Raw genomic sequence first — 27,166 nt, forward strand, 5'->3', positions numbered from 1 at the left:
TAAAAAAAAAAAAAAATAGTGTCTCCCTGATTTTTCAGACACAAATATATCTGTTGAAAATAGTCTGGTGTAGGCCCGAGAAATACAAGTGTGGTTTTGCAGTTCCACGGTACAGACCTCTGTATTATCCACTTTTGGGCCATTTGTATCTAAAAAAAACAGTTTGAGTGTGTCGCTCACTGTTCAGCCGCAAATATATATATATTTTAAAAAGCCTGGTATACACCAGTAAATTATTACTGTGGTTTTGATGTTCCACGGTAAAACATCTCTATTATCCTGTTTTTGGCATTTTTTGCTGTATAAAAATAATAATAGTGTCTCCCTGATTTTTCAGACACAAATATATCTGTTGAAAATAGTCTGGTGTAGGCCAGAGAGACAGAAGTGTGCTTTTGCTGTTCCACGGTAAAAAATCTCTATTGTCCTGCTTTTTGCATTTTTTGCTGTAAAAAAAAAAAAAATAGTGTCTCCCTGATTTTTCAGAGACAAATATATCTGTTGAAAATAGTCTGGTGTAGGCCCGCGAAATACAAGTGTGGTTTTGCAGTTCCACGGTACAAACCTCTGTATTATCCACTTTTGGGCCATTTGTATCTAAAAAAAACAGTTTGAGTGTGTCGCTCACTGTTCAGCCGCAAATATATATATATTTTAAAAAGCCTGGTATACACCATTAAATTATTACCGTGGTTTTGATGTTCCACGGTAAAACATCTCTATTATCCTGTTTTTGGCATTTTTTGCTGTATAAAAATAATAAGAGTGTCTCCCTGATTTTTCAGACACAAATATATCTGTTGAAAATAGTCTGGTGTAGGCCAGAGAGACAGAAATGTGCTTTAGCTGTTCCACGGTAAAAAATCTCTATTATCCTGCTTTTTGCATTTTTTGCTGTAAAAAAAAAAAATAGTGTCTCCCTGATTTTTCAGACACAAATATATCTGTTGAAAATAGTCTGGTGTAGGCCCGAGAAATACAAGTGTGGTTTTGCAGTTCCACGGTACAAACCTCTGTATTATCCACTTTTGGGCCATTTGTATCTAAAAAAAACAGTTTGAGTGTGTCGCTCACTGTTCAGCCGCAAATATATATATATTTTAAAAAGCCTGGTATACACCAGTAAATTATTACTGTGGTTTTGATGTTCCACAGTAAAACATCTCTATTATCCTGTTTTTGGCATTTTTTGCTGTATAAAAATAATAATAGTGTCTCCCTGATTTTTCAGACACAAATATATCTGTTGAAAATAGTCTGGTGTAGGCCAGAGAGACAGAAGTGTGCTTTTGCTGTTCCACGGTAAAAAATCTCTATTATCCTGCTTTTTGCATTTTTTGCTGTAAAAAAAAAAAAAATAGTGTCTCCCTGATTTTTCAGACACAAATATATCTGTTGCAAATAGTCTGGTGTAGGCCCGAGAAATACAAGTGTGGTTTTGCAGTTCCACGGTACAAACCTCTGTATTATCCGCTTTTGGGCCATTTGTATCTAAAAAAAACAGTTTGAGTGTGTCGCTCACTGTTCAGCCGCAAATATATATATATTTTAAAAAGCCTGGTATACACCAGTAAATTATTACTGTGGTTTTGATGTTCCACGGTAAAACATCTCTATTATCCTGTTTTTGGCATTTTTTGCTGTATAAAAATAATAATAGTGTCTCCCTGATTTTTCAGACACAAATATATCTGTTGAAAATAGTCTGGTGTAGGCCAGAGAGACAGAAGTGTGCTTTTGCTGTTCCACGGTAAAAAATCTCTATTATTCTGCTTTTTGCATTTTTTGCTGTAAAAAAAAAAAAAAAAATAGTGTCTCCCTGATTTTTCAGACACAAATATATCTGTTGAAAATAGTCTGGTGTAGGCCAGAGAGACAGAAGTGTGCTTTTGCTGTTCCACGGTAAAAAATCTCTATTATCCTGCTTTTTGCATTTTTTGCTGTAAAAAAAAAAAAAATAGTGTCTCCCTGATTTTTCAGACACAAATATATCTGTTGAAAATAGTCTGGTGTAGGCCCGAGAAATACAAGTGTGGTTTTGCAGTTCCACGGTACAAACCTCTGTATTATCCACTTTTAGGCCATTTGTATCTAAAAAAAACAGTTTGAGTGTGTCGCTCACTGTTCAGCCGCAAATATATATATATTTTAAAAAGCCTGGTATACACCAGTAAATTATTACTGTGGTTTTGATGTTCCACGGTAAAACATCTCTATTATCCTGTTTTTGGCATTTTTTGCTGTATAAAAATAATAATAGTGTCTCCCTGATTTCTCAGACACAAATATATCTGTTGAAAATAGTCTGGTGTAGGCCAGAGAGACAGAAGTGTGCTTTTGCTGTTCCATGGTAAAAAATCTCTATTATCCTGCTTTTTGCATTTTTTGCTGTAAAAAAAAAAAAATAGTGTCTCCCTGATTTTTCAGACACAAATATATCTGTTGAAAATAGTCTGGTGTAGGCCCGAGAAATACAAGTGTGGTTTTGCAGTTCCACGGTACAAACCTCTGTATTATCCACTTTTGGGCCATTTGTATCTAAAAAAAACAGTTTGAGTGTGTCGCTCACTGTTCAGCCGCAAATATATATATATTTTAAAAAGCCTGGTATACACCAGTAAATTATTACTGTGGTTTTGCTGTTCAACGGTAAAACATCTCTATTATCCTGTTTTTGGCATGTTTTGCTGTATAAAAATAATAATAGTGTCTCCCTGATTTTTCAGACACAAATATATCTGTTGAAAATAGTCTGGTGTAGGCCAGAGAGACAGAAGTGTGCTTTTGCTGTTCCACGGTAAAAAATCTCTATTATCCTGCTTTTTGCATTTTTGCTGTAAAAAAAAAAAAATAGTGTCTACCTGATTTTTCAGAGACAAATATATCTGTTGAAAATAGTCTGGTGTAGGCCCGAGAAATACAAGTGTGGTTTTGCAGTTCCACGGTACAAACCTCTGTATTATCCAATTTTGGGCCATTTGTATCTAAAAAAACAGTTTGAGTGTGTCGCTCACTGTTCAGCCGCAAATATATATATATTTTAAAAAGCCTAGTATACACCAGTAAATTATTACTGTGGTTTTGATGTTCCACGGTAAAACATCTCTATTATCCTGTTTTTGGCATTTTTTGCTGTATAAAAATAATAATAGTGTCTCCCTGATTTTTCAGACACAAATATATCTGTTGAAAACAGTCTGGTGTAGGCCAAAGAGACAGAAGTGTGCTTTTGCTGTTCCACGGTAAAAAATCTCTATTATCCTGCTTTTTGCATTTTTTTCTGTAAAAAAAAAAAAAAAAATAGTGTCTCCCTGATTTTTCAGACACAAATATATCTGTTGAAAATAGTCTGGTGTAGGCCAGAGAGACAGAAGTGTGCTTTAGCTGTTCCACGGTAAAAAATCTCTATTATCCTGCTTTTTGCATTTTTTGCTGTAAAAAAAAAAAATAGTGTCTCCCTGATTTTTCAGACACAAATATATCTGTTGAAAATAGTCTGGTGTAGGCCCGAGAAATACAAGTGTGGTTTTGCAGTTCCACGGTACTAACCTCTGTATTATCCACTTTTGGGCCATTTGTATCTAAAAAAAACAGTTTGAGTGTGTCGCTCACTGTTCAGCCGCAAATATATATATATTTTAAAAAGCCTGGTATACACCAGTAAATTATTACTGTGGTTTTGATGTTCCACGGTAAAACATCTCTACTATCCTGTTTTTGGCATTTTTTGTTGTATAAAAATAATAATAGTGTCTCCCTGATTTTTCAGACACAAATATATCTGTTGAAAATAGTCTGGTGTAGGCCAGAGAGACAGAAGTGTGCTTTTGCTGTTCCACGGTAAAAAATCTCTATTGTCCTGCTTTTTGCATTTTTTGCTGTAAAAAAAAAAAAAATAGTGTCTCCCTGATTTTTCAGACACAAATATATCTGTTGAAAATAGTCTGGTGTAGGCCCGAGAAATACAAGTGTGGTTTTCCAATTCCACGGTACAAACCTCTGTATTATCCACTTTTGGGCCATTTGTATCTAAAAAAAACAGTTTGATTGTGTCGCTCACTGTTCAGCCGCAAATATATATATATTTTAAAAAGCCTGGTATACACCAGTAAATTATTACTGTGGTTTTGATGTTCCATGGTAAAACATCTCTATTATCCTGTTTTTGGCATTTTTTGCTGTATAAAAATAATAATAGTGTCTCCCTGATTTTTCAGACACAAATATATCTGTTGAAAATAGTCTGGTGTAGGCCAGAGAGACAGAAGTGTGCTTTTGCTGTTCCACGGTAAAAAATCTGTATTAACCTGCTTTTTGCATTTTTTGCTGTAAAAAAAAAAAAAAATAGTGTCTCCCTGATTTTTCAGACACAAATATATCTGTTGAAAATAGTCTGGTGTAGGCCAGAGAGACAGAAGTGTGCTTTTGCTGTTCCACGGTAAAAAATCTCTATTATCCTGCTTTTTGCATTTTTTGCTGTAAAAAAAAAAAAATAGTGTCTCCCTGATTTTTCAGACACAAATATATCTGTTGAAAATTGTCTGGTGTAGGCCCGAGAAATACAAGTGTGGTTTTGCAGTTCCACGGTACAAACCTCTGTATTATCCACTTTTGGGCCATTTGTATCTAAAAAAAACAGTTTGAGTGTGTTGCTCACTGTTCAGCCGCAAATATATATATATTTTAAAAAGCCTGGTATACACCAGTAAATTATTACTGTGGTTTTGATGTTCCACGGTAAAACATCTCTATTATCCTGTTTTTGGCATTTTTTGCTGTATAAAAATAATAATAGTGTCTCCCTGATTTTTCAGACACAAATATATCTGTTGAAAATAGTCTGGTGTAGGCCAGAGAGACAGAAGTGTGCTTTAGCTGTTCCACAGTAAAAAATCTCTATTATCCTGCTTTTTGCATTTTTTGCTGTAAAAAAAAAAAAAAATAGTGTCTCCCTGATTTTTCAGACACAAATATATCTGTTGAAAATAGTCTGGTGTAGGCCCGAGAAATACAAGTGTGGTTTTGCAGTTCCATGGTACAAACCTCTGTATTATCCACTTTTGGGCCATTTGTATCTAAAAAAAACAGTTTGAGTGTGTCGCTCACTGTTCAGCCGCAAATATATATATATTTTAAAAAGCCTGGTATACACCAGTAAATTATTACTGTGGTTTTGATGTTCCACGGTAAAACATCTCTATTATGCTGTTTTTGGCATTTTTTGCTGTATAAAAATAATAATAGTGTCTCCCTGATTTTTCAGACACAAATATATCTGTTGAAAATAGTCTGGTGTAGGCCAGAGAGACAGAAGTGTGCTTTAGCTGTTCCACGGTAAAAAATCTCTATTATCCTGCTTTTTGCATTTTTTGCTGTAAAAAAAAAAAAAATAGTGTCTCCCTGATTTTTCAGACACAAATATATCTGTTGAAAATAGTCTGGTGTAGGCCCGAGAAATACAAGTGTGGTTTTGCAGTTCCACGGTACAAACCTCTTTATTATCCACTTTTGGGCCGTTTGTATCTAAAAAAAACAGTTTGAGTGTGTCGCTCACTGTTCAGCCGCAAATATATATATATTTTAAAAAGCCTGGTATACACCAGTAAATTATTACTGTGGTTTTGATGTTCCACGGTAAAACATCTCTATTATCCTGTTTTTGGCATTTTTTGCTGTATAAAAATAATAATAGTGTCTCCCTGATTTTTCAGACACAAATATATCTGTTGAAAATAGTCTGGTGTAGGCCAGAGAGACAGAAGTGTGCTTTTGCTGTTCCACGGTAAAAAATCTCTATTATCCTGCTTTTTGCATTTTTTGCTGTAAAAAAAAAAAAATAGTGTCTCCCTGATTTTTCAGACACAAATATATCTGTTGAAAATAGTCTGGTGTAGGCCCGAGAAATACAAGTGTGGTTTTGCAGTTCCACGGTACAAACCTCTGTATTATCCACTTTTGGGCCCTTTGTATCTAAAAAAAACAGTTTGACTGTGTCGCTCACTGGTCAGCCGCAAATATATATATATTTTAAAAAGCCTGGTATACACCAGTAAATTATTCCTGTGGTTTTGATGTTCCACGGTAAAACATCTCTATTATCCTGTTTTTGGCATTTTTTGCTGTATAAAAATAATAATAGTGTCTCCCTGATTTTTCAGACACAAATATATCTGTTGAAAATAGTCTAGTGTAGGCCAGAGAGACAGAAGTGTGCTTTTGCTGTTCCACGGTAAAAAATCTCTATTATCCTGCTTTTTGCATTTTTTGCTGTAAAAAAAAAAAAAATAGTGTCTCCCTGATTTTTCAGAGACAAATATATCTGTTGAAAATAGTCTGGTTTACCCCCGAGAAATACAAGTGTGGTTTTGCAGATCCACGGTACAAACCTCTGTATTATCCACTTTTGGGCCATTTGTATCTAAAAAAACAGTTTGAGTGTGTCGCTCACTGTTCAGCCGCAAATATATATATATTTTAAAAAGCCTGGTATACACCAGTAAATTATTACTGTGGTTTTGATGTTCCACGGTAAAACATCTCTATTATCCTGTTTTTGGCATTTTTTGCTGTATAAAAATAATAATAGTGTCTCCCTGATTTTTCAGACACAAATATATCTGTTGAAAATAGTCTGGTGTAGGCCAGAGAGACAGAAGTGTGCTTTTGCTGTTCCACGGTAAAAAATCTCTATTATCCTGCTTTTTGCATTTTTTGCTGTAAAAAAAAAATAAATAGTGTCTCCCTGATTTTTCAGACACAAATATATCTGTTGAAAATAGTCTGGTGTAGGCCTGAGAAATACAAGTGTGGTTTTGCAGTTCCACGGTACAAACCTCTGTATTATCCGCTTTTGGGCCATTTGTATCTAAAAAAAACAGTTTGAGTGTGTCGCTCACTGTTCAGCCGCAAATATATATATATTTTAAAAAGCCTGGTATACACCAGAAAATTATTACTGTGGTTTTGATGTTCCACGGTAAAACATCTCTATTATCCTGTTTTTGGCATTTTTTGCTGTATAAAAATAATAATAGTGTCTCCCTGATTTTTCAGACACAAATATATCTGTTGAAAATAGTCTGGTGTAGGCCAGAGAGACAGAAGTGTGCTTTTGCTGTTCCACGGTAAAAAATCTCTATTATCCTGCTTTTTGCATTTTTTGCTGTAAAAAAAAAAAAATAGTGTCTCCCTGATTTTTCAGACACAAATATATCTGTTGAAAATAGTCTGGTGTAGGCCAGAGAGACAGAAGTGTGCTTTAGCTGTTCCACGGTAAAAAATCTCTATTATCCTGCTTTTTGCATTTTTTGCTGTAAAAAAAAAAAAATAGTGTCTCCCTGATTTTTCAGACACAAATATATCTGTTGAAAATAGTCTGGTGTAGGCCCGAGAAATACAAGTGTGGTTTTGCAGTTCCACGGTACAAACCTCTGTATTATCCACTTTTGGGCCATTTGTATCTAAAAAAAACAGTTTGAGTGTGTCGCTCACTGTTCAGCCGCAAATATATATATATTTTAAAAAGCCTGGTATACACCAGTAAATTATTACTGTGGTTTTGATGTTCCACGGTAAAACATCTCTATTATCCTGTTTTTGGCATTTTTTGCTGTATAAAAATAATAATAGTGTCTCCCTGATTTTTCAGACACAAATATATCTGTTGAAAATAGTCTGGTGTAGGCCAGAGAGACAGAAGTGTGCTTTTGCTGTTCCACGGTAAAAAATCTCTATTATCCTGCTTTTTGCATTTTTTGCTGTAAAAAAAAAAAAAAACAGTGTCTCCCTAATTTTTCAGACACAAATATATCTGTTGAAAACAGTCTGGTGTAGGCCCGAGAAATACAAGTGTGGTTTTGCAGTTCCACGGTACAAACCTCTGTATTATCCACTTTTGGGCCATTTGTATCTAAAAAAAACAGTTTGAGTGTGTCGCTCACTGTTCAGCCGCAAATATATATATATTTTAAAAAGCCTGGTATACACCAGTAAATTATTACTGTGGTTTTGATGTTCCACGGTAAAACATCTCTATTATGCTGTTTTTGGCATTTTTTGCTGTATAAAAATAATAATAGTGTCTCCCTGATTTTTCAGACACAAATATATCTGTTGAAAAGAGTCTGGTGTAGGCCAGAGAGACAGAAGTGTGCTTTAGCTGTTCCACGGTAAAAAATCTCTATTATCCTGCTTTTTGCATTTTTTGCTGTAAAAAAAAAAAAAATAGTGTCTCCCTGATTTTTCAGACACAAATATATCTGTTGAAAATAGTCTGGTGTAGGCCCGAGAAATACAAGTGTGGTTTTGCAGTTCCACGGTACAAACCTCTGTATTATCCACTTTTGGGCCCTTTGTATCTAAAAAAAACAGTTTGAGTGTGTCGCTCACTGTTCAGCCGCAAATATATATATATTTTAAAAAGCCTGGTATACACCAGTAAATTATTACTGTGGTTTTGATGTTCCACGGTAAAACATCTCTATTGTCCTGTTTTTGGCATTTTTTGCTGTATAAAAATAATAATAGTGTCTCCCTGATTTTTCAGACACAAATATATCTGTTGAAAATAGTCTGGTGTAGGCCAGAGAGACAGAAGTGTGCTTTTGCTGTTCCACAGTAAAAAATCTCTATTATCCTGCATTTTGCATTTTTTGCTGTAAAAAAAAAAAAATAGTGTCTCCCTGATTTTTCAGACACAAATATATCTGTTGAAAATAGTCTGGTGTAGGCCAGAGAGACAGAAGTGTGCTTTTGCTGTTCCACGGTAAAAAATCTCTATTATCCTGCTTTTGGCATTTTTTGCTGTAAAAAGAAAAAAAATAGTGTCTCCCTGATTTTTCAGACACAAATATATCTGTTGAAAATAGTCTGGTGTAGGCCCGAGAAATACAAGTGTGGTTTTGCAGTTCCACGGTACAAACCCCTTTATTATCCACTTTTGGGCCGTTTGTATCTAAAAAAAACAGTTTGAGTGTGTCGCTCACTGTTCAGCCGCAAATATATATATATTTTAAAAAGCCTGGTATACACCAGTAAATTATTACTGTGGTTTTGATGTTCCACGGTAAAACATCTCTATTATCCTGTTTTTGGCATTTTTTGCTGAATAAAAATAATAATAGTGTCTCCCTGATTTTTCAGACACAAATATATCTGTTGAAAATAGTCTGGTGTAGGCCAGAGAGACAGAAGTGTGCTTTTGCTGTTCCACGGTAAAAAATCTCTATTATCCTGCTTTTTGCATTTTTTGCTGTAGAAAAAAAAAATAGTGTCTCCCTGATTTTTCAGACACAAATATATCTGTTGAAAATAGTCTGGTGTAGGCCCGAGAAATACAAGTGTGGTTTTGCAGTTCCACGGTACAAACCTCTGTATTATCTAGTTTTGGGCCCTTTGTATCTAAAAAAAACAGTTTGAGTGTGTCGCTCACTGTTCAGCCGCAAATATATATATATTTTAAAAAGCCTGGTATACACCAGTAAATTATTACTGTGGTTTTGCTGTTCCACGGTAAAACATCTCTATTATCCTGTTTTTGGCATTTTTTGCTGCATAAAAATAATAATAGTGTCTCCCTGATTTTTCAGACACAAATATATCTGTTGAAAATAGTCTGGTGTAGGCCAGAGAGACAGAAGTGTGCTTTTGCTGTTCCACGGTAAAAAATCTCTATTGTCCTGCTTTTTGCATTTTTTGCTGTAAAAAAATAAATAAATAGTGTCTCCCTGATTTTTCAGACAAAAATATATCTGTTGAAAATAGTCTGGTGTAGGCCCGAGAAATACAAGTGTGGTTTTCCAATTCCACGGTACAAACCTCTGTATTATCCACTTTTGGGCCATTTGTATCTAAAAAAAACAGTTTGATTGTGTCGCTCACTGTTCAGCCGCAAATATATATATATTTTAAAAAGCCTGGTATACACCAGTAAATTATTACTGTGGTTTTGATGTTCCACGGTAAAACATCTCTATTATCCTGTTTTTGGCATTTTTTGCTGTATAAAAATAATAATAGTGTCTCCCTGATTTTTCAGACACAAATATATCTGTTGAAAATAGTCTGGTGTAGGCCAGAGAGACAGAAGTGTGCTTTTGCTGTTCCACGGTAAAAAATCTGTATTAACCTGCTTTTTGCATTTTTTGCTGTAAAAAAAAAAAAAAAATAGTGTCTCCCTGATTTTTCAGACACAAATATATCTGTTGAAAATAGTCTGGTGTAGGCCAGAGAGACAGAAGTGTGCTTTTGCTGTTCCACGGTAAAAAATCTCTATTATCCTGCTTTTTGCATTTTTTGCTGTAAAAAAAAAAAAATAGTGTCTCCCTGATTTTTCAGACACAAATATATCTGTTGAAAATTGTCTGGTGTAGGCCCGAGAAATACAAGTGTGGTTTTGCAGTTCCACGGTACAAACCTCTGTATTATCCACTTTTGGGCCATTTGTATCTAAAAAAAACTGTTTGAGTGTGTTGCTCACTGTTCAGCCGCAAATATATATATATTTTAAAAAGCCTGGTATACACCAGTAAATTATTACTGTGGTTTTGATGTTCCACGGTAAAACATCTCTATTATCCTGTTTTTGGCATTTTTTGCTGTATAAAAATAATAATAGTGTCTCCCTGATTTTTCAGACACAAATATATCTGTTGAAAATAGTCTGGTGTAGGCCAGAGAGACAGAAGTGTGCTTTAGCTGTTCCACGGTAAAAAATCTCTATTATCCTGCTTTTTGCATTTTTTGCTGTAAAAAAAAAAAAAAATAGTGTCTCCCTGATTTTTCAGACACAAATATATCTGTTGAAAATAGTCTGGTGTAGGCCCGAGAAATACAAGTGTGGTTTTGCAGTTCCACGGTACAAACCTCTGTATTATCCACTTTTGGGCCATTTGTATCTAAAAAAAACAGTTTGAGTGTGTCGCTCACTGTTCAGCCGCAAATATATATATATTTTAAAAAGCCTGGTATACACCAGTAAATTATTACTGTGGTTTTGATGTTCCACGGTAAAACATCTCTATTATCCTGTTTTTGGCATTTTTTGCTGTATAAAAATAATAATAGTGTCTCCCTGATTTTTCAGACACAAATATATCTGTTGAAAATAGTCTGGTGTAGGCCAGAGAGACAGAAGTGTGCTTTTGCTGTTCCACGGTAAAAAATCTCTATTATCCTGCTTTTTGCATTTTTTGCTGTAAAAAAAAAAAAATAGTGTCTCCCTGATTTTTCAGACACAAATATATCTGTTGAAAATAGTCTGGTGTAGGCCCGAGAAATACAAGTGTGGTTTTGCAGTTCCACGGTACAAACCTCTGTATTATCCACTTTTGGGCCCTTTGTATCTAAAAAAACAGTTTGAGTGTGTCGCTCACTGTTCAGCCGCAAATATATATATATTTTAAAAAGCCTGGTATACACCAGTAAATTATTACTGTGGTTTTGATGTTCCACGGTAAAACATCTCTATTATCCTGTTTTTGGCATTTTTTGCTGTATAAAAATAATAATAGTGTCTCCCTGATTTTTCAGACACAAATATATCTGTTGAAAATAGTCTGGTGTAGGCCAGAGAGACAGAAGTGTGCTTTTGCTGTTCTACGGTAAAAAATCTCTATTATCCTGCTTTTTGCATTTTTTGCTGTAAAAAAAAAATAAATAGTGTCTCCCTGATTTTTCAGACACAAATATATCTGTTGAAAATAGTCTGGTGTAGGCCAGAGAGACAGAAGTGTGCTTTTGCTGTTCCACGGTAAAAAATCTGTATTAACCTGCTTTTTGCATTTTTTGCTGTAAAAAAAAAAAAAAAATAGTGTCTCCCTGATTTTTCAGACACAAATATATCTGTTGAAAATAGTCTGGTGTAGGCCAGAGAGACAGAAGTGTGCTTTTGCTGTTCCACGGTAAAAAATCTCTATTATCCTGCTTTTTGCATTTTTTGCTGTAAAAAATAAAAAATAGTGTCTCCCTGATTTTTCAGACACAAATATATCTGTTGAAAATTGTCTGGTGTAGGCCCGAGAAATACAAGTGTGGTTTTGCAGTTCCACGGTACAAACCTCTGTATTATCCACTTTTGGGCCATTTGTATCTAAAAAAAACTGTTTGAGTGTGTCGCTCATTGTTCAGCCGCAAATATATATATATTTTAAAAAGCCTGGTATACACCAGTAAATTATTACTGTGGTTTTGATGTTCCACGGTAAAACATCTCTATTATCCTGTTTTTGGCATTTTTTGCTGTATAAAAATAATAATAGTGTCTCCCTGATTTTTCAGACACAAATATATCTGTTGAAAATAGTCTGGTGTAGGCCAGAGAGACAGACGTGTGCTTTTGCTGTTCCACGGTAAAAAATCTCTATTGTCCTGCTTTTTGCATTTTTTGCTGTAAAAAAAAAAAAAAATAGTGTCTCCCTGATTTTTCAGACACAAATATATCTGTTGAAAATAGTCTGGTGTAGGCCCGAGAAATACAAGTGTGGTTTTGCAGTTCCACGGTACAAACCTCTGTATTATCCACTTTTGGGCCATTTGTATCTAAAAAAAACAGTTTGAGTGTGTTGCTCACTGTTCAGCCGCAAATATATATATATTTTAAAAAGCCTGGTATACACCAGTAAATTATTACTGTGGTTTTGATGTTCCACGGTAAAACATCTCTATTATCCTGTTTTTGGCATTTTTTGCTGTATAAAAATAATAATAGTGTCTCCCTGATTTTTCAGACACAAATATATCTGTTGAAAATAGTCTGGTGTAGGCCAGAGAGACAGAAGTGTGCTTTTGCTGTTCCACGGTAAAAAATCTCTATTATCCTGCTTTTTGCATTTTTTGCTGTAAAAAAAAAAAAATAGTGTCTCCCTGATTTTTCAGACACAAATATATCTGTTGAAAATAGTCTGGTGTAGGCCCGAGAAATACAAGTGTGGTTTTGCAGTTCCACGGTACAAACCTCTGTATTATCCACTTTTGGGCCCTTTGTATCTAAAAAAAACAGTTTGACTGTGTCGCTCACTGTTCAGCCGCAAATATATATATATTTTAAAAAGCCTGGTATACACCAGTAAATTATTACTGTGGTTTTGATGTTCCACGGTAAAACATCTCTATTATCCTGTTTTTGGCATTTTTTGCTGTATAAAAATAATAATAGTGTCTCCCTGATTTTTCAGACACAAATATATCTGTTGAAAATAGTCTAGTGTAGGCCAGAGAGACAGAAGTGTGCTTTTGCTGTTCCACGGTAAAAAATCTCTATTATCCTGCTTTTTGCATTTTTTGCTGTAAAAAAAAAAAAATAGTGTCTCCCTGATTTTTCAGAGACAAATATATCTGTTGAAAATAGTCTGGTGTAGGCCCGAGAAATACAAGTGTGGTTTTGCAGATCCACGGTACAAACCTCTGTATTATCCACTTTTGGGCCATTTGTATCTAAAAAAACAGTTTGAGTGTGTCGCTCACTGTTCAGCCGCAAATATATATATATTTTAAAAAGCCTGGTATACACCAGTAAATTATTACTGTGGTTTTGATGTTCCACGGTAAAACATCTCTATTATCCTGTTTTTGGCATTTTTTGCTGTATAAAAATAATAATAGTGTCTCCCTGATTTTTCAGACACAAATATATCTGTTGAAAATAGTCTGGTGTAGGCCAGAGAGACAGAAGTGTGCTTTTGCTGTTCCACGGTAAAAAATCTCTATTATCCTGCTTTTTGCATTTTTTGCTGTAAAAAAAAAATAAATAGTGTCTCCCTGATTTTTCAGACACAAATATATCTGTTGAAAATAGTCTGGTGTAGGCCTGAGAAATACAAGTGTGGTTTTGCAGTTCCACGGTACAAACCTCTGTATTATCCGCTTTTGGGCCATTTGTATCTAAAAAAAACAGTTTGAGTGTGTCGCTCACTGTTCAGCCGCAAATATATATATATTTTAAAAAGCCTGGTATACACCAGTAAATTATTACTGTGGTTTTGATGTTCCACGGTAAAACATCTCTATTATCCTGTTTTTGGCATTTTTTGCTGTATAAAAATAATAATAGTGTCTCCCTGATTTTTCAGACACAAATATATCTGTTGAAAATAGTCTGGTGTAGGCCAGAGAGACAGAAGTGTGCTTTTGCTGTTCCACGGTAAAAAATCTCTATTATCCTGCTTTTTGCATTTTTTGCTGTAAAAAAAAAAAAATAGTGTCTCCCTGATTTTTCAGACACAAATATATCTGTTGAAAATAGTCTGGTGTAGGCCAGAGAGACAGAAGTGTGCTTTAGCTGTTCCACGGTAAAAAATCTCTATTATCCTGCTTTTTGCATTTTTTGCTGTAAAAAAAAAAAAATAGTGTCTCCCTGATTTTTCAGACACAAATATATCTGTTGAAAATAGTCTGGTGTAGGCCCGAGAAATACAAGTGTGGTTTTGCAGTTCCACGGTACAAACCTCTGTATTATCCACTTTTGGGCCATTTGTATCTAAAAAAAACAGTTTGAGTGTGTCGCTCACTGTTCAGCCGCAAATATATATATATTTTAAAAAGCCTGGTATACACCAGTAAATTATTACTGTGGTTTTGATGTTCCACGGTAAAACATCTCTATTATCCTGTTTTTGGCATTTTTTGCTGTATAAAAATAATAATAGTGTCTCCCTGATTTTTCAGACACAAATATATCTGTTGAAAATAGTCTGGTGTAGGCCAGAGAGACAGAAGTGTGCTTTTGCTGTTCCACGGTAAAAAATCTCTATTGTCCTGCTTTTTGCATTTTTTGCTGTAAAAAAAAAAAAAATAGTGTCTCCCTGATTTTTCAGACACAAATATATCTGTTGAAAATAGTCTGGTGTAGGCCCGAGAAATACAAGTGTGGTTTTGCAGTTCCACTGTACAAACCTCTGTATTATCCACTTTTGGGCCATTTGTATCTAAAAAAAACAGTTTGACTGTGTTGCTCACTGTTCAGCCGCAAATATATATATATTTTAAAAAGCCTGGTATACACCAGTAAATTATTACTGTGGTTTTGATGTTCCACGGTAAAACATCTCTATTATCCTGTTTTTGGCATTTTTTGCTGTATAAAAATAATAATAGTGTCTCCCTGATTTTTCAGACACAAATATAGCTGTTGAAAATAGTCTGGTGTAGGCCAGAGAGACAGAAGTGTGCTTTTGCTGTTCCACGGTAAAAAATCTCTATTATCCTGCTTTTTGCATTTTTTGCTGTAAAAAAAAAAAAAATAGTGTCTCCCTAATTTTTCAGACACAAATATATCTGTTGAAAATAGTCTGGTGTAGGCCCGAGAAATACAAGTGTGGTTTTGCAGTTCCACGGTACAAACCTCTGTATTATCCACTTTTGGGCCATTTGTATCTAAAAAAAACAGTTTGAGTGTGTCGCTCACTGTTCAGCCGCAAATATATATATATTTTAAAAAGCCTGGTATACACCAGTAAATTATTACTGTGGTTTTGATGTTCCACGGTAAAACATCTCTATTATGCTGTTTTTGGCATTTTTTGCTGTATAAAAATAATAATAGTGTCTCCCTGATTTTTCAGACACAAATATATCTGTTGAAAATAGTCTGGTGTAGGCCAGAGAGACAGAAGTGTGCTTTAGCTGTTCCACGGTAAAAAATCTCTATTATCCTGCTTTTTGCATTTTTTGCTGTAAAAAAAAAAAAAATAGTGTCTCCCTGATTTTTCAGACACAAATATATCTGTTGAAAATAGTCTGGTGTAGGCCCGAGAAATACAAGTGTGGTTTTGCAGTTCCACGGTACAAACCTCTGTATTATCCACTTTTGGGCCCTTTGTATCTAAAAAAAACAGTTTGAGTGTGTCGCTCACTGTTCAGCCGCAAATATATATATATTTTAAAAAGCCTGGTATACACCAGTAAATTATTACTGTGGTTTTGATGTTCCACGGTAAAACATCTCTATTATACTGTTTTTGGCATTTTTTGCTGTATAAAAATAATAATAGTGTCTCCCTGATTTTTCAGACACAAATATATCTGTTGAAAATAGTCTAGTGTAGGCCAGAGAGACAGAAGTGTGCTTTTGCTGTTCCACGGTAAAAAACCTCTATTATCCTGCTGTTTGCATTTTTTGCTGTAAAAAAAAAAAAATAGTGTCTCCCTGATTTTTCAGACACAAATATATCTGTTGAAAATAGTCTGGTGTAGGCCAGAGAGACAGAAGTGTGCTTTAGCTGTTCCACGGTAAAAAATCTCTATTATCCTGCTTTTTGCATTTTTTGCTGTAAAAAAAAAAAAATAGTGTCTCCCTGATTTTTCAGACACAAATATATCTGTTGAAAATAGTCTGGTGTAGGCCCGAGAAGTACAAGTGTGGTTTTGTAGTTCCACGGTACAAACCTCTGTATTATCCACTTTTGGGCCATTTGTATCTAAAAAAAACAGTTTGAGTGTGTCGCTCACTGTTCAGCCGCAAATATATATATATTTTAAAAAGCCTGGTATACACAAGTAAATTATTACTGTGGTTTTGCTGTTCCACGGTAAAACATCTCTATTATCCTGTTTTTGGCATTTTTTGCTGTATAAAAATAATAATAGTGTCTCTCTGATTTTTCAGACACAAATATATCTGTTGAAAATAGTCTGGTGTAGGCCAGAGAGACAGAAGTGTGCTTTTGCTGTTCCACGGTAAAAAATCTCTATTATCCTGCTTTTTGCATTTTTTGCTGTAAAAAAAAAAGTGTCTCCCTGATTTTTCAGAGACAAATATATCTGTTGAAAATAGTCTGGTGTAGACCCGAGAAATACAAGTGTGGTTTTGCAGTTCCACAGTACAAACCTCTGTATTATCCGCTTTTGGGCCATTTGTATCTAAAAAAAAAGTTGGAGTGTGTCGCTCACTGTTCAGATGCAAATATATATATATTTTAAAAAGCCTGGTATACACCAGTAAATTATTACTGTGGTTTTGATGTTCCACGGTAAAACATCTCTATTATCCTGTTTTTGGCATTTTTTGCTGTATAAAAATAATAATAGTGTCTCCCTGATTTTTCAGACACAAATATATCTGTTGAAAATAGTCTGGTGTAGGCCAGAGAGACAGAAGTGTGCTTTTGCTGTTCCACAGTAAAAAATCTCTATTATCCTGCTTTTTGCATTTTTTGCTGTAAAAAAAAAAAAAATAGTGTCTCCCTGATTTTTCAGACACAAATATATCTGTTGAAAATAGTCTGGTGTAGGCCCGAGAAATACAAGTGTGGTTTTGCAGTTCCACGGTACAAACCTCTGTATTATCCGCTTTTGGGCCATTTGTATCTAAAAAAAACAGTTTGAGTGTGTCGCTCACTGTTCAGCCGCAAATATATATATATTTTAAAAAGCCTGGTATACACCAGTAAATTATTACTGTGGTTTTGCTGTTCCACGGTAAAACATCTCTATTATCCTGTTTTTGGCATTTTTTGCTGTATAAAAATAATAATAGTGTCTCCCTGATTTTTCAGACACAAATATATCTGTTGAAAATAGTCTGGTGTAGGCCAGAGAGACAGAAGTGTGCTTTTGCTGTTCCACAGTAAAAAATCTCTATTATCCTGCTTTTTGCATTTTTTGCTGTAAAAAAAAAAAAAATAGTGTCTCCCTGATTTTTCAGACACAAATATATCTGTTGAAAATAGTCTGGTGTAGGCCCGAGAAATACAAGTGTGGTTTTGCAGTTCCACGGTACAAACCTCTGTATTATCCGCTTTTGGGCCATTTGTATCTAAAAAAAACAGTTTGAGTGTGTCGCTCACTGTTCAGCCGCAAATATATATATATTTTAAAAAGCCTGGTATACACCAGTAAATTATTACTGTGGTTTTGATGTTCCACGGTAAAACATCTCTATTATCCTGTTTTTGGCATTTTTTGCTGTATAAAAATAATAATAGTGTCTCCCTGATTTTTCAGACACAAATATATCTGTTGAAAATAGTCTGGTGTAGGCCAGAGAGACAGAAGTGTGCTTTTGCTGTTCCACAGTAAAAAATCTCTATTATCCTGCATTTTGCATTTTTTGCTGTAAAAAAAAAAAAAAATAGTGTCTCCCTGATTTTTCAGACACAAATATATCTGTTGAAAATAGTCTGGTGTAGGCCAGAGAGACAGAAGTGTGCTTTTGCTGTTCCACGGTAAAAAATCTCTATTATCCTGCTTTTGGTATTTTTTGCTGTAAAAAAAAAAAAATAGTGTCTCCCTGATTTTTCAGACACAAATATATCTGTTGAAAATAGTCTGGTGTAGGCCCGAGAAATACAAGTGTGGTTTTGCAGTTCCACGGTACAAACCTCTTTATTATCCACTTTTGGGCCGTCTGTATCTAAAAAAAACAGTTTGAGTGTGTCGCTCACTGTTCAGCCGCAAATATATATATATTTTAAAAAGCCTGGTATACACCAGTAAATTATTACTGTGGTTTTGATGTTCCACGGTAAAACATCTCTATTATCCTGTTTTTGGCATTTTTTGCTGTATAAAAATAATAATAGTGTCTCCCTGATTTTTCAGACACAAATATATCTGTTGAAAATAGTCTGGTGTAGGCCAGAGAGACAGAAGTGTGCTTTTGCTGTTCCACGGTAAAAATCTCTATTATCCTGCTTTTTGCATTTTTTGCTGTAGAAAAAAAAAATAGTGTCTCCCTGATTTTTCAGACACAAATATATCTGTTGAAAATAGTCTGGTGTAGGCCCGAGAAATAGAAGTGTGGTTTTGCAGTTCCACGGTAGAAACCTCTGTATTATCCAGTTTTGGGCCCTTTGTATCTAAAAAAAACAGTTTGAGTGTGTCGCTCACTGTTCAGCCGCAAATATATATATATTTTAAAAAGCCTGGTATACACCAGTAAATTATTACTGTGGTTTTGCTGTTCCACGGTAAAACATCTCTATTATCCTGTTTTTGGCATTTTTTGCTGCATAAAAATAATAATAGTGTCTCCCTGATTTTTCAGACACAAATATATCTGTTGAAAATAGTCTGGTGTAGGCCAGAGAGACAGAAGTGTGCTTTTGCTGTTCCACGGTAAAAAATCTCTATTATCCTGCTTTTTGCATTTTTTGCTGTAAAAAAAAAAAAATAGTGTCTCCCTGATTTTTCAGAGACAAATATATCTGTTGAAAATAGTCTGGTGTAGGCCCAAGAAATACAAGTGTGGTTTTGCAGTTCCACGGTACAAACCTCTGTATTATCCACTTTTGGGCCATTTGTATCTAAAAAAAACAGTTTGAGTGTGTCGCTCACTGTTCAGCCGCAAATGTATATATATTTTAAAAACCCTGGTATACACCAGTAAATTATTACTGTGGTTTTGCTGTTCCACGGTAAAACATCTCTATTATCCTGTTTTTGGCATTTTTTGCTGTATAAAAATAATAATAGTGTCTCCCTGATGTTTCAGACACAAATATATCTGTTGAAAATAATCTGGTGTAGGCCAGAGAGACAGAAGTGTGCTTTTGCTGTTCCACGGTAAAAAATCTCTATTATCCTGCTTTTTGCATTTTTTGATGTAAAAAAAAAAAAAATAGTGTCTCCCTGATTTTTCAGAGACAAATATATCTGTTGAAAATAGTCTGGTGTAGGCCCGAGAAATACAAGTGTGGTTTTGCAGTTCCACGGTACAAACCTCTGTATTATCCACTTTTGGGCCATTTTTATCTAAAAAAACAGTTTGAGTGTGTCGCTCACTGTTCAGCCGCAAATATATATATATTTTAAAAAGCCTGGTATACACCAGTAAATTATTGCTGTGGTTTTGATGTTCCACGGTTAAACATCTCTATTATCCTGTTTTTGGCATTTTTTGCTGTATAAAAATAATAATAGTGTCTCCCTGATTTTTCAGACACAAATATATCTGTTGAAAATAGTCTGGTGTAGGCCACAGAGACAGAAGTGTGCTTTTGCTGTTCCACGGTAAAAAATCTCTATTATCCTGCTTTTGGCATTTTTTGCTGTAAAAAAAAAAAAATAGTGTCTCCCTGATTTTTCAGACACAAATATATCTGTTGAAAATAGTCTGGTGTAGGCCCGAGAAATACAAGTGTGGTGTTGCAGTTCCACGGTACAAACCTCTTTATTATCCACTTTTGGGCTGTTTGTATCTAAAAAAAACAGTTTGAGTGTGTCGCTCACTGTTCAGCCGCAAATATATATATATTTTAAAAAGCCTGGTATACACCAGTAAATTATTACTGTGGTTTTGATGTTCCACGGTAAAACATCTCTATTATCCTGTTTTTGGCATTTTTTGCTGTATAAAAATAATAATAGTGTCTCCCTGATTTTTCAGACACAAATATATCTGTTGAAAATAGTCTGGTGTAGGCCAGAGAGACAGAAGTGTGCTTTTGCTGTTCCACGGTAAAAAATCTCTATTATCCTGCTTTTTGCATTTTTTGCTGTAGAAAAAAAAAATAGTGTCTCCCTGATTTTTCAGACACAAATATATCTGTTGAAAATAGTCTGGTGTAGGCCCGAGAAATACAAGTGTGGTTTTGCAGTTCCACGGTACAAACCTCTGTATTATCCAGTTTTGGGCCCTTTGTATCTAAAAAAAACAGTTTGAGTGTGTCGCTCACTGTTCAGCCGCAAATATATATATATTTTAAAAAGCCTGGTATACACCAGTAAATTATTACTGTGGTTTTGCTGTTCCACGGTAAAACATCTCTATTATCCTGTTTTTGGCATTTTTTGCTGCATAAAAATAATAATAGTGTCTCCCTGATTTTTCAGACACAAATATATCTGTTGAAAATAGTCTGGTGTAGGCCAGAGAGACAGAAGTGTGCTTTTGCTGTTCCACGGTAAAAAATCTCTAATATCCTGCTTTTTGCATTTTTTGCTGTAAAAAAAAAAAAATAGTGTCTCCCTGATTTTTCAGAGACAAATATATCTGTTGAAAATAGTCTGGTGTAGGCCCGAGAAATACAAGTGTGGTTTTGCAGTTCCACGGTACAAACCTCTGTATTATCCACTTTTGGGCCATTTGTATCTAAAAAAAACAGTTTGAGTGTGTCGCTCACTGTTCAGCCGCAAATGTATATATATTTTAAAAACCCTGGTATACACCAGTAAATTATTACTGTGGTTTTGCTGTTCCACGGTAAAACATCTCTATTATCCTGTTTTTGGCATTTTTTGCTGTATAAAAATAATAATAGTGTCTCCCTGATGTTTCAGACACAAATATATCTGTTGAAAATAGTCTGGTGTAGGCCAGAGAGACAGAAGTGTGCTTTTGCTGTTCCACGGTAAAAAATCTCTATTATCCTGCTTTTTGCATTTTTTGATGTAAAAAAAAAAAAAATAGTGTCTCCCTGATTTTTCAGAGACAAATATATCTGTTGAAAATAGTCTGGTGTAGGCCCGAGAAATACAAGTGTGGTTTTGCAGTTCCACGGTACAAACCTCTGTATTATCCACTTTTGGGCCATTTTTATCTAAAAAAACAGTTTGAGTGTGTCGCTCACTGTTCAGCCGCAAATATATATATATTTTAAAAAGCCTGGTATACACCAGTAAATTATTGCTGTGGTTTTGATGTTCCACGGTTAAACATCTCTATTATCCTGTTTTTGGCATGTTTTGCTGTATAAAAATAATAATAGTGTCTCCCTGATTTTTCAGACACAAATATATCTGTTGAAAATAGTCTGGTGTAGGCCACAGAGACAGAAGTGTGCTTTTGCTGTTCCACAGTAAAAAATCTCTATTGTCCTGCTTTTTGCATTTTTTGCTGTAAAAAAAAAAAAAATAGTGTCTCCCTGATTTTTCAGACACAAATATATCTGTTGAAAATAGTCTGGTGTAGGCCAGAGAGACAGAAGTGTGCTTTAGCTGTTCCACCGTAAAAAATCTCTATTATCCTGCTTTTTGCATTTTTTGCTGTAAAAAAAAAAAAATAGTGTCTCCCTGATTTTTCAGACACAAATATATCTGTTGAAAATAGTCTGGTGTAGGCCCGAGAAATACAAGTGTGGTTTTGCAGTTCCACGGTACAAACCTCTGTATTATCCACTTTTGGGCCATTTGTATCTAAAAAAAACAGTTTGAGTGTGTCGCTCACTGTTCAGCCGCAAATATATACATATTTTAAAAAGCCTGGTATTCACCAGTAAATTACTACTGTGGTTTTGCTGTTCCACGGTAAAATATCTCTATTATCCTGTTTTTGGCATTTTTTGCTGTATAAAAATAATAATAGTGTCTCCCTGATTTTTCAGACACAAATATATCTGTTGAAAATAGTCTGGTGTAGGCCCGAGAAATACAAGTGTGGTTTTGCAGTTCCACGGTACAAACCTCTGTATTATCCACTTTTGGGCCATTTGTATCTAAAAAAAACAGTTTGAGTGTGTCGCTCACTGTTCAGCCGCAAATATATATATATTTTAAAAAGCCTGGTATACACCAGTAAATTATTACTGTGGTTTTGATGTTCCACGGTAAAACATCTCTATTATCCTGTTTTTGGCATTTTTTGTTGTATAAAAATAATAATAGTGTCTCCCTGATTTTTCAGACACAAATATATCTGTTGAAAATAGTCTGGTGTAGGCCAGAGAGACAGAAGTGTGCTTTTGCTGTTCCACAGTAAAAAACTCTATTGTCCTGCTTTTTGCATTTTTTGCTGTAAAAAAAAAAAAAATAGTGTCTCCCTGATTTTTCAGACACAAATATATCTGTTGAAAATAGTCTGGTGTAGGCCAGAGAGACAGAAGTGTGCTTTTGCTGTTCCACGGTAAAAAATCTCTATTATCCTGCTTTTTGCATTTTTTGCTGTAAAAAAAAAAAAAAATAGTGTCTCCCTGATTTTTCAGACACAAATATATCTGTTGAAAATAGTCTGGTGTAGGCCAGAGAGACAGAAGTGTGCTTTAGCTGTTCCACGGTAAAAAATCTCTATTATCCTGCTTTTTGCATTTTTTGCTGTAAAAAAAAAAAAATAGTGTCTCCCTGATTTTTCAGACACAAATATATCTGTTCAAAATAGTCTGGTGTAGGCCCGAAAAATACAAGTGTGGTTTTGCAGTTCCACGGTACAAACCTCTTTATTATCCACTTTTGGGCCGTTTGTATCTAAAAAAAACAGTTTGAGTGTGTCGCTCACTGTTCAGCCGCAAATATATATATATTTTAAAAAGCCTGGTATACACCAGTAAATTATTACTGTGGTTTTGATGTTCCACGGTAAAACATCTCTATTATCCTGTTTTTGGCATTTTTTGCTGTATAAAAATAATAATAGTGTCTCCCTGATTTTTCAGACACAAATATATCTGTTGAAAATAGTCTGGTGTAGGCCAGAGAGACAGAAGTGTGCTTTTGCTGTTCCACGGTAAAAAATCTCTATTGTCCTGCTTTTTGCATTTTTTGCTGTAAAAAAAAAAAAAAATAGTGTCTCCCTGATTTTTCAGACACAAATATATCTGTTGAAAATAGTCTGGTGTAGGCCCGAGAAATACAAGTGTGGTTTTGCAGTTCCACGGTACAAACCTCTGTATTATCCACTTTTGGGCCATTTGTATCTAAAAAAAACAGTTTGAGTGTGTCGCTCACTGTTCAGCCGCAAATATATACATATTTTAAAAAGCCTGGTATTCACCAGTAAATTACTACTGTGGTTTTGCTGTTCCACGGTAAAACATCTCTATTATCCTGTTTTTGGCATTTTTTGCTGTATAAAAATAATAATAGTGTCTCCCTGATTTTTCAGACACAAATATATCTGTTGAAAATAGTCTGGTGTAGGCCAGAGAGACAGAAGTGTGCTTTAGCTGTTCCACGGTAAAAAATCTCTATTATCCTGCTTTTTGCATTTTTTGCTGTAAAAAAAAAAAAAATAGTGTCTCCCTGATTTTTCAGAGACAAATATATCTGTTGAAAATAGTCTGGTGTAGGCCCGAGAAATACAAGTGTGGTTTTGCAGTTCCACGGTACAAACCTCTGTATTATCCACTTTTGGGCCATTTGTATCTAAAAAAACAGTTTGAGTGTGTCGCTCACTGTTCAGCCGCAAATATATATATATTTTAAAAAGCCTGGTATACACCAGTAAATTATTACTGTGGTTTTGATGTTCCACGGTAAAACATCTCTATTATCCTGTTTTTGGCATTTTTTGCTGTATAAAAATAATAATAGTGTCTCCCTGATTTTTCAGACACAAAGATATCTGTTGAAAATAGTCTGGTGTAGGCCAAAGAGACAGAAGTGTGCTTTTGCTGTTCCACGGTAAAAAATCTCTATTATCCTGCTTTTTGCATTTTTTGCTGTAAAAAAAAAAAAAAGTGTCTCCCTGATTTTTCAGACACAAATATATCTGTTGAAAATAGTCTGGTGTAGGCCAGAGAAACAGAAGTGTGCTTTAGCTGTTCCACGGTAAAAAATCTCTATTATCCTGCTTTTTGCATTTTTTGCTGTAAAAAAAAAAAATAGTGTCTCCCTGATTTTTCAGACACAAATATATCTGTTGAAAATAGTCTGGTGTAGGCCCGAGAAATACAAGTGTGGTTTTGCAGTTCCACGGTACAAACCTCTGTATTATCCACTTTTGGGCCATTTGTATCTAAAAAAAAACAGTTTGAGTGTGTCGCTCACTGTTCAGCCGCAAATATATATATATTTTAAAAAGCCTGGTATACACCAGTAAATTATTACTGTGGTTTTGATGTTCCACGGTAAAACATCTCTATTATCCTGTTTTTGGCATTTTTTGTTGTATAAAAATAATAATAGTGTCTCCCTGATTTTTCAGACACAAATATATCTGTTGAAAATAGTCTGGTGTAGGCCAGAGAGACAGAAGTGTGGTTTTGCTGTTCCACGGTAAAAAATCTCTATTATCCTGCTTTTTGCATTTTTTGCTGTAAAAAAAAAAAAAAATAGTGTCTCCCTGATTTTTCAGACACAAATATATCTGTTGAAAATAGTCTGGTGTAGGCCAGAGAGACGGAAGTGTGCTTTAGCTGTTCCACGGTAAAAAATCTCTATTATCCTGCTTTTTGCATTTTTTGCTGTAAAAAAAAAAAAAATAGTGTCTCCCTGATTTTTCAGACACAAATATATCTGTTGAAAATAGTCTGGTGTAGGCCCGAGAAATACAAGTGTGGTTTTGCAGTTCCACGGTACAAACCTCTGTATTATCCACTTTTGGGCCATTTGTATCTAAAAAAAACAGTTTGAGTGTGTCGCTCACTGTTCAGCCGCAAATATATATATATTTTAAAAAGCCTGGTATACACCAGTAAATTATTGCTGTGGTTTTGATGTTCCACGGTAAAACATCCCTATTATCCTGTTTTTGGCATTTTTTGCTGTATAAAATTAATAATAGTGTCTCCCTGATTTTTCAGACACAAATATATCTGTTGAAAATAGTCTGGTGTAGGCCAGAGAGACAGAAGTGTGCTTTTGCTGTTCCACGGTAAAAAATCTCTATTATCCTGCCTTTTGCATTTTTTGCTGTAAAAAAAAAAAAAATAGTGTCTCCCTGATTTTTCAGACACAAATATATCTGTTGAAAATAGTCTGGTGTAGACCCGAGAAATACAAGTGTGGTTTTGCAGTTCCACGGTACAAACCTCTGTATTATCCACTTTTGGACCATTTGTATCTAAAAAAAACAGTTTGAGTGTGTCGCTCACTGTTCAGCCGCAAATATATATATATTTTAAAAAGCCTGGTATACACCAGTAAATTATTACTGTGGTTTTGATGTTCCACGGTAAAACATCTCTATTATCCTGTTTTTGGCATTTTTTGCTGTATAAAAATAATAATAGTGTCTCCCTGATTTTTCAGACACAAATATATCTGTTGAAAATAGTCTGGTGTAGGCCAGACAGACAGAAGTGTGCTTTAGCTGTTCCACGGTAAAAAATCTCTATTATCCTGCTTTTTGCATTTTTTGCTGTGAAAAAAAAAAAATAGTGTCTCCCTGATTTTTCAGACACAAATATATCTGTTGAAAATAGTCTGGTGTAGGCCCGAGAAATACAAGTGTGGTATTGCAGTTCCACGGTACAAACCTCTGTATTATCCACTTTTGGGCCATTTGTATCTAAAAAAAACAGTTTGAGTGTGTCGCTCACTGTTCAGCCGCAAATATATATATATTTTAAAAAAGCCTGGTATACACCAGTAAATTATTACTGTGGTTTTGATGTTCCACGGTAAAACATCTCTATTATCCTGTTTTTGGCATTTTTTGCTGTATAAAAATAATAATAGTGTCTCCCTGATTTTTCAGACACAAATATATCTGTTGAAAATAGTCTGGTGTAGGCCAGAGAGACAGAAGTGTGCTTTTGCTGTTCCACGGTAAAAAATCTCTATTATCCTGCTTTTTGCATTTTTTGCTGTAAAAAAAAAAAATAGTGTCTCCCTGATTTTTCAGACACAAATATATCTGTTGAAAATAGTCTGGTGTAGGCCCGAGAAATACAAGTGTGGTTTTGCAGTTCCACGGTACAAACCTCTGTATTATCCACTTTTGGGCCATTTGTATCTAAAAAAAACAGTTTGAGTGTGTCGCTCACTGTTCAGCCGCAAATATATATATATTTTAAAAAGCCTGGTATACACCAGTAAATTATTACTGTGGTTTTGCTGTTCCACGGTAAAACATCTCTATTATCCTGTTTTTGGCATTTTTTGCTGTATAAAAATAATTATAGTGTCTCCCTGATTTTTCAGACACAAATATATCTGTTGAAAATAGTCTGGTGTAGGCCAGAGAGACAGAAGTGTGCTTTTGCTGTTCCACGGTAAAAAATCTCTATTATCCTGCTTTTTGCATTTTTTGCTGTAAAAAAAAAAAAAATAGTGTCTCCCTGATTTTTCAGACACAAATATATCTGTTGAAAATAGTCTGGTGTAGGCCCGAGAAATACAAGTGTGGTTTTGCAGTTCCACGGTACAAACCTCTGTATTATCCGCTTTTGGGCCATTTGTATCTAAAAAAAACAGTTTGGGTGTGTCGCTCACTGTTCAGCCGCAAATATATATATATTTTAAAAAAGCCTGGTATACACCAGTAAATTATTACTGTGGTTTTGCTGTTCCACGGTAAAACATCTCTATTATCCTGTTTTTGGCATTTTTTGCTGTATAAAAATAATAATAGTGTCTC

Source organism: Phyllobates terribilis, unplaced genomic scaffold, assembly GCF_046119375.1.
Source record: "Phyllobates terribilis strain yellow unplaced genomic scaffold, ASM4611937v1 Scaffold_3__8_contigs__length_932513732, whole genome shotgun sequence".
Taxonomy (NCBI): domain Eukaryota; kingdom Metazoa; phylum Chordata; class Amphibia; order Anura; family Dendrobatidae; genus Phyllobates; species Phyllobates terribilis.